We start from the raw sequence: 9,526 nt of genomic DNA on the forward strand, positions 1-9,526 counted from the left end.
GTGTCAATGGGATTGGTTCCAGGCTAGTAAACAACCACCTTTCCTCTGTGTCCCCACATAGCCTGTCTTCTTTGTACATGTAGAGAGACAGAAATGTCTGGCCCTTCTAAGAACACCAGGCCTATCAGATTAGACCACACTCTTGTGACCTCATTTAACCTTAATCTCTTCCATAAAGGTGCTATCTCCAAATACAGTCTCATTGCGTGTTAAAACTTGAACAGAAAAATACAGGGCAGAGAGGAGGGGATGTGAACAAGGGACAGAATTCAATCCATAACAGTCATTTAGCAGGTGTTCTGCAGGTCTGTAGAGAGAGAGGGGGTATAAAATGGTTTATATATCTGGAACACTAACTTAGAGCAAGCATTGCCAAATTATAATATTAACAATAACAACTGCTAACTTTTATTCACTGCTTATTCAAAAGCAGAGACATTACTTTGCCAACAAAGGTTCGTCTAGTCAAGGCTATGGTTTTTCCTGTGGTCATGTATGGATGTGAGAGTTGGACTGTGAAGAAGGCTGAGTGCCGAAGAACTGATGCTTTTGAACTGTGGTGTTGGAGAAGATTCTTGAGAGTCCCTTGGACTGCAAGGAGATCCAACCTGTCCATTCTGAAGATCAGCCCTGGGATTTCTTTGGAAGGAATGATGCTGAGGCTGAAACTCCAGTACTTTGGCCACCTCATGCGAAGAGTTGACTCATTGGAAAAGACTCTGATGCTGGGAGGGATTGGGGGCAGGAGGAGAAGGGGACGACAGAGGATGAGATGGCTGGATGGCATCACTGACTCGATGGATGTGAGTCTGGGTGAACTCCAGGAGTTGGTGATGGACAGGGAGGCCTGGCGTGCTGCAATTCATGGGGTCGCAAAGAGTTGGACATGACTGAGTGACTGATCTGATCTGATTCACTGCTTACTATGCGCCAAGCACTATTGTAACATATTGCCTATGTTATTGTAATGAATGCTCCAAACACTCAAAATGGACACTGTTACCATCCTCAGGTTAGAGACAGGGGACTTAGGTATGGAGAGGTTAATTGACTTACCCAGGATCACATAGCCAGAAAGGAACTGAGCCAGGATTCAAACACCAGCATCAGATTTCAGAGTTCATGTTCTTAATTACAGCATTAAAATATGGACAAAACAAGCAATGTTTTAAAGGCACAGGTAGGCCCTTTATCAAGAAACAAGTAGAGGGGACTTCCCTGGTGGTCTGTGGCTAAGACTCCATGATCCAAATTCAGGGAACCCAGGTTCAATCCCTGATCCAGGAACTAGATCCCACATGTTACAACTAAAACCTGGTGCAGCCAAATAAGTAAATGAATATTTAAAAAGAAGCTGAGTTTATAAATAGTAATAACCTTTGCAGAATCACCAGTGATGGCCAAATGAGGGAGTAACCGGACTAACATTAATTTTGTTTTCACCAGCAGCCCTGCTCTATTTTAAGTTAAGTTTATTTTAAATTAGTGCTGTAACTTATGCAGACAAGAGAATAAGGAAATTTTTTTTTAATTGTATCTAGTGCTTCAGAGGGCTGGAAAATTTTTTTCTGTTTCTGCAGACTTGAAGAACCTGATAATTCTTTCCATTTAGATGAACAAATAAATAAAAATCAGTATACACAACTGATGTATCTGTTGTTGTATAAATTGGACAGAATCAAAACTCTTCCAGTACTACCCAGAATGCATTTTCTGGATGCAGGGGCCTGTGAGGGTTGTCCTTCTCCTGGATTCTTCACAGACACATCAGTCATGTTTTTGCTTCTTTAGAAGGTCTGCCAAAGTGCCTCCCTGATTGGGGTTGTTCACCTGGAGCCCTGGACATATGTGAGCATCCCCTGGTGAGCAGCTCCCCTTTGGGGACCAAGATCTTCAAGAAAGCAGAGCTCAAGGAAGCCAGGATGGGAAGCAAAAATTCTACAACTGAGCTGTGGGTTCATTGGTGAAATAAGCCACTTCCACCCCTCGATTACAAGACCCGTATGTTCTGGCTGTGGGGGGAAGATAGCACCATTATACTTCAAATATACACGATATCCTTCACAGCATGTACAATACCCTTTAAAACTGCACCCCACCTTTTCAGGATGTTGATTCCCATCTGACACACTTGAGTCTTTATTAGCTGTCACACTGTCTCAGTAAGCTTTCAAAATTTTCCCAGTTGTTTCTAGGTGATGGTGTCCTCGGTAAAACCAGTTAATTCCATGGCCAAGGGCACATTGCTGTATTCCCTTTGCCATCAAAGAAGAAATGCTATGAAAATCACTGATCAGAAGCAATGCTACAGGAAGTACCATGATGCTGGAAAATGGGTTCTGTGGACAGAGTTCCTGGAGGAAGCACTGTGGGGCAGGAAAGGCAGATCTACACCTAGAATGTATCTACTCCAGTGAGGACAAGTCTCTGTTCCCTCCAAGATGGAAGAGGTTCAGTGTAGTCACTTTAGTCATTTCAGTTGCTCAGTTGTGACTGACTCTTTGCAACCTCATGGACTGCAGCACGCCAGACTTTCTTGTTCATCACCAACTCCCACAGCTTGCTCAAACTCGTGTCCACTGAGTCAGTGATGACATCCAAACATCTCATCCTCTGTCATCCCCCTTTCCTCCTGCCTTCAATCCTTCCCAGCATCAGGGTCTTTTCAAATGAGTCAGTTCTTCACATCAGGTGGCCAAAGTATTGTAGTTTCAGGATCATTTCTTCCAATGAATATTCAGGACTGATTTCCTTTAGGATTGACTGGTTTGATCTTTGCAGTCCAAGGGACTCTCAAGGGTCTTCTGCAACACCACAGTTCAAAAGCATCGATTCTTTGGTTGTTAGCCTTCTTTATGGTCCAACTCTCACTCCATACATGACTACTGGAAAAACCAAAGCTGTGACTAGACGGGCCTTTGTCAGCCAAGTAATGTATCTGCTTTTTAATATGCTGTCTAGGTTGGTCATAGCTTTTCTTCCAAGGAACAAGCATCTTTTAATTTCATGGCTGCAGTCACCATCTGCAGTGATTTTGGAGCCCCCAAAAATAAAGTCCCTTACTGTTTCTATTGTTTCCCCATCTATTTGCCATGAAGTGATGGGACTGAATGCCATGATCTTCATTTTTTGAATGTTGAGTTTTAAGCCTTTTCAGCTTTTTTCACTCTCCTCTTTCACTTTCATCATGAGGCTATTTAGTTCCTCTTCACCTTCTACCATAAGGGTGGTCTCATCTGCATATCTGAGGTTATTGATATTTCCCCTGGCAATCTTGATCCCAGCTTGTGCTTCATCCAGCCCATCATTTCGCATGGTGTACTCTGCATATAAGTTCAATAAGCAGGGTGACAGTATATAGCCTTGACGTACTCCTTTCCCAATTGGGAACCAGTCCATTGTTCCGTGTCTGATTCCAACTATTGCATCTTGTCCACATACAGATTTCTCAGGAGACAGGTTAGGTGGTCTGCTATTCCCATCTCTTTAAGAATTTTCCACAGTATATTGTGATCCACAAAGTCAAAGGCTTTAGTGGAGTCAATGAAGCAGAAGTAGATTTTTTTCTGGAATTTTCTTGCTCTTTCTATGATCCAACAAATGTTGGCAATTTGATCTCTGGTTCCTCTGCCTTTTCTAAACCCAGCTTGAACATCTGAACGTTCATGGTTCACGTACTGTTGAAGTGTGGCTTGGAGAATTTTGAGCATTACTTTGTTAACAAGTGAAATGAGTGCAATTGTGTGGTAGTTTGAGCATTTTTTGGCATTGCCTTTCTTTGGGATTGGAATGAAAACAGATTTTTCCAGTCCTGTGGCCACTGCTGAGTTTTCCAAATTTGCTGGTATATTGAGTGCAGCACTTTCATAGCATCATCTTTTAGGATTTGAAGTAGCTCAACAGGAATTCCATCACCTCCACTAGCTTCATAGTGGATGCTTCCTAAGGCCCACTTGACTTCACATTCCAGGATGTCTGGCTCTAGTTGAGTGATTACACCATAATGGTTATCTGGATCATGAAGATCTTTTTTGTATAGTTCTTCTGTGTAGTCTTGCCCCCTCTTAGTATCTTCTGCTTCTGTTAGATTCATGCCATTTCTGCCCTTTGTTATGCCCATCTTTGCATGAAGTGTTCTCTTGATATCTCTAATTTTCTTGAAGAGATCTCTAGGCTTTTCTTTTCTATTGTTTTCCTCTATTTCTTTGCATTGATCACTTAGGAAAGCTTTCTTATTTCTACTTGCTATTCTTTGGAACTCTGCATTCAGATGGATATATCTTTCCTTTTCTCATTTTCCTTTTGCTTCTCTTCTTTTCTTGGCTATTTGTAAGGTCTCCTCAGACAACCATTTTTCCTTTTTGTGTTTCTTTTTCTTAGGGACGGTTTTGACTGCTGCCTCCTGTACAGTCTTATGAACCTCCATTCATAGTTCTTCAGGCACTCTGTCTATCAGATCTAATCCATTGGATCTGTTTGTCACTTCCACTGTATAATCATAAGGGATTTGAGTTAAGTAATACCTGAATGGTCTAGTGGTTTCCCTACTTTATTCAATTTAAGTTTGAAGTTTGCAATAAAGAATTCATGATCTGAGCCACAGGCAGCTCCTGGGACCATAATAAGGCATTGGTATAGGTCCCAACTACTGACAGAGTAAGCCCTCAGCCTTGGGGTTAGTGAGGCTGACCTTAGTAAGATAAATTCAGAAACACAAAGTGAGCAAATACTAGTGGGAAAATGGTGCCAACCAACTTGCTCTGCTGCTGCTGCTAAGTCGCTTCAGTTGTGTCCGACTCTGTGTGACCCCATAGCCCACCAGGCTCCCCTGTCCCTGGGATTCTCCAGGCAAGAACACTGGAGTGGGTTGCCATTTCCTTCTCCAGTGCATGAAAGTGAGAAGTGAAAGTGAAGTCGCTCAGTCGTGTCAGACTCTAGCGACCCCATGGACTGCAACCCACCAGGCTCCTCCATCCATGGGATTTTCCAGGCAAGAGTACTGGAGTGGGGTGCCATTGCCTTCTCCGACCGACTTGCTCAACACCAGGCACACACCAAGTTTAACCACAAAACTTCAGTTTGTAAATAACATATCTGTAAAGTACAATGAAGTGAAGCATAATGAAAAAATACATGCCTATATCCTAGGTATATATAAATATAGATATGTCCTTATATATATTATATATATACATATATACATATATATATATATATCTTCATCTGTTTTTCTGACAATGCCTGACTAGCACATTATCCAATCAAACTCCTTCACCTGTCATTTTAATATTGTACATGTGGAACAGGGCTGACCAGAGACATATGGAAAGGCTGAGCAGAGACCAACAACTTAAAAGACATTCTTCCCATTATATCATATTTCCCAGTTGTATGGTGCCTTTCTTGGAGGTTCTCAATGCGCTATGTAAATATTAAATCATTCTTCCTTCTGTCCCCTTGGGAGGCAGGAAGCCAGTATTATTTCACAGACAAAGAAGCTGAGTCCCAAGGGTTAAATGCCTTGCCCCAGTCACATAACTACAGGCAGTTAGGGGTGCTGGGAATGGGGCTTGGGGTTAGGAATCCCTGCCTGGGGTCCCTTGGCTCCCAAACAGTGGCTCCCTTAAAGATAATTCTGTGTTCAAACTCTGTGGGAATCTTCCTCTGTAACAGAGAAGTTATGGGACTGCTGACATGCCACATGCATTGTCCTTCCCTTGCCTGTTCATACAGAGTACATTTTCAGAAGGCAGGTTTAGAACATGTAGGCATTGTCTATAATAGCTTCAATCCATCCAATCTGGGAACCAATATTTAGCCTAAACAAACACTCTGGTGCTGAATCCATGACAATTCTATCAGGAGAAGATAGAAACAAGAGGGATGGACTCTTGATAGACATCTCACTCTATAGTTTTCCATATCTGCATTTCAGAAAAAGAAGGAGCTAAGAGTGGAGTTGACAAGCACCTCGCTGGAATGCATTGCTCTGTTAGGTGTTAAACACTGTGCTCACATTTTTTCCTCACTCTGTCACAGTGAAGACTTGGCCAGACCCCTTTTCACAGTTGGCAAAACAGAAACAGGGGGACTAGCTGATTTTTCCAGAAGCTGAGCTGAGGGTCTAAGAATTCCTGTTGCAATTTTAAGTCTATCAAACTGAATCCCCACCATCCTCTTGTGTAAGTTTCTAGATGCCAAATGGAAGTGGTTATGCATAGATTGAGCATCTTGACACTGTCATCAATCACATGTACATTTCAACAAATAACTTGCAACATTTCCCCTTCAACTGCCATGTGTCAGGCACTATTCTAGGCTCTGGGCATACAGAAGTGAATAAAACAGAGCATCCTCATTTTGGGGGTAATATCCACCAAAAGTCAAATTGGTGCCATCAACAGGTTGGGGAGAGAAAGGCTTGCCTTGGAAGACACAGCCTTTACCTGCAGAAGAATGGCTTGAGAACCTTGTTCAACGTCCTCTGAAACACCTTCTCTTAAATAGAGTCCATGGGACTGACCACGGTTAAGATTTAGCATGGTGGGGCTCAGATGAGTCTCTAAGGAACCAAGTTCCCCTTTATATTTCAGAGCATAACCAACCCTCAGACTGAGAGCAAGGTGGGTTTCATTGACGTCAGTATCACACTGTTCCCTTTCACATCAGTGTCCTTGGAAGCAAATAGAAATAAGCCATAGATGAGAAGTGGAGAGAGGGTATCTGTGTGATTATGTGATTATTCTAATGCTGCTCTGACTTTCCCTGAGATATTATCAATGAGTGGTTCTTTCCCACAGGAAGTGAAGTCTCCCGGGGAGGTAGTAGAAGCCATGGCAGGCTGAATGGGACACAGTTCTTAAAAGGGAAGAGCCCTCCTGCTAAAGAGAAGACCCACAGCTGGGTCCACTCTCTAGACTGTGAACTCACACACTGTGTATCCTGGACCAATTCTCACCTCTGAGCACTTGCCTGAGTCCTCAGTTCTTCAGTACCTGTCCTGAGGATGTATGAAGCTGACTCAATAGCACACATGGGAAATTTCATTAAGACCCAAGCATACATACCACTCTGTGTTTTCAATTTGCTGGTTCCATGTTTTGGCCAGCTACATAGAAGAGTTAAAATCCTGTTGGAAAGCTTGCTGTGAAAAAGGCTCTTATTCCAGAGGAAGGATCTCACAGGATTTTTGGCTTGATGGGACACTGTGATGACTGTTGAGAAATGAATAGAAAAGTTGGAAGCAGTTCAGGGATTCTTATGTTTACTGTGAAAGCATTGGAATAATAGGGTTAATAAATATAACTGAAACATAAATAATGCTAGATTGCAGCCCCTTTTCTGGCATCAGGAAAAAGTCCAACAGGTTCATTTATAGCAAAACCCCAAAGGCATCACAGTTAGAATGTTTTTTTCCACCTGACTTTTTTTTTCAGTTGCCTTTGGCACGTATTAACCTTTCTATCTGTGCTCTCATTGCAAAGGCATAATATGGTCAGTATTTCAGCAACTTCTACTTCTAAGATAAAGTACATTGCAGAAGAATATCTGTTTTTCCCCAAATTTTCCATTACTGACTTTTTTCCATTTAAAAATTCTATGACTTACTGCCAGTGCAACTTCTTTACACATTACAGCCTTTAAAAATAAGCTTTCTAAATTTGCATTAATAATATGAACACTACACGTAATGACAAGCAGTGAGCAGGCACTGAATAATTGTTAAATGAATGGACAAATATATATGTTCTGTATCTATAAATGTACAACCTCAGCTGAAAGTTTATCCAACACTGAAACAATTTACTCAGTTTAAATGTCATCTTTTCTTGTAATAAATTTGTGTGTTCAAACTAAGAAAAAAAATGTGGGCTTTGGGATTAGATTATAACTATAATATAATATAGCTATACATGTTCTACTCTTTATTTACAAAAAGGAGTGCGTTGTGGAAATACCTAAGCTTAACACTCAGCAATAGAAGCAGGTAACTCTTCTGGAATAACTCTTTTAAAGAATTCCATTTGATGTACAATACGTTCCTTTGGATCTCTCTCCTCTTCTCAATCTCAGCTTAATCTGACACGAATCTCTAGATCTTCACTCCAGAGCTTCTCATTCCACTTCAATCCTTTCCTGGAGTCAATTCCCTCCGATTTCTAGTAACAGACTTTGGGAAAAATCGGCTTTTAAAAACTCTTATGGCTTTTTTTAGCAATAACTTCTGAACTTCAATTTGGAGGAGAGCTCATTCCTGTAACCAACTCCTATCACAGTTGCTAAATCAATGCCGCCCAGAAGTGTGGCTTCCTTTGCTCAGTTCTCTTATCTCCTTTCCAAAGGGGAAACGTGAGAGGGAAATATAGAGGGATCTGCCCTCTGAGTACAATACCTACCTCCTTTTACTACTTTCTGACCAACCAGCCTCCCATCACCTAATGGATGGATTCTCTCCAGTATGAAGGACACTGTAGAGACAGGAGATTCTTTACTCCTTTTCTCCTGCTTTACTACTTCTTTACCCACTCCTTCCTCTATCTTCCCACAAGAGATGAAGATGTACTGATTTTATTGCCCAGCACCCTAGACATGCCTCAGGACACATTTGCCAGGAGCAGGCTCATGGTGCTTTGGAGGATTACACGGATGGGGAGAGCTTTCTTGTCAGCATCCTTCTGCACACTGTGCAGAAGCTCTCTTTACAGAGCATTCATTTCTTTTCTCCACCTCTTCCACACTTTACAGTGGCATGCTAAGTGGGCCAGACTTCTCTCTAGTTCTCTCGCACTCCAAAGTTACATCTAAGTCGGTTGCAACAATATTTAGATTCAGCGTGAAAAACATAAGCTCCTTGTAGATGGTGAGCCTGAACCACATACTTCAACTCAGCTTCGACCAGAACATTAAGCCCTGTCTGGTCCTAGGGCCTGTTCAGTTATAAATTGAGTGGTACCGGAGTGCCTCTCATTATATAAGAATTCAATGTCTGGGTTATTTAAAAGAAGCAAAACTTCTTAAAGAAAAAATATTCATTAATAAACTACTTATAAAATTAATGTCTAACTGAAGACCCATTCTTTCAAGACATTAGTATCCATCCTACTAACATTATAGCAGATAATAAATTCAAGGACAGTAAAAGTGAAAAGAAATTGTAAATATTGCAAAAGGTGCAGGATTTCATGAAGTTGATGAAAGCAATATCATAGAACTGCTTGAAATATATCAAGCCAATAATAAATGAGAATACACACAGCTTGTGAAGGTGGTGGTTTAATCTCTAAGTCATGTCCGACTCTTGCAACCCCATGGACTGTAGTCTGCCAGGCTCCTCTGTCCATGAGATTCTCCAAGCAAGAATACTGGAGTGGGTTGCCATTTCCTTCTCCAGGATATCTTCCCAACCCAGGGATCAAACCCGGATCTCCTGCATTGTAGGCAGATTCTTTACCAACTGAGCTTAGTAGAGAGGCCCTTATATACAACTTGACCAGTTAACAATTTAGGAAGAGAAAATAAAGATGTT

This window comes from Bos taurus, chromosome 1 (assembly GCF_002263795.3).
Source record: "Bos taurus isolate L1 Dominette 01449 registration number 42190680 breed Hereford chromosome 1, ARS-UCD2.0, whole genome shotgun sequence".
Lineage (NCBI taxonomy): Eukaryota > Metazoa > Chordata > Mammalia > Artiodactyla > Bovidae > Bos > Bos taurus.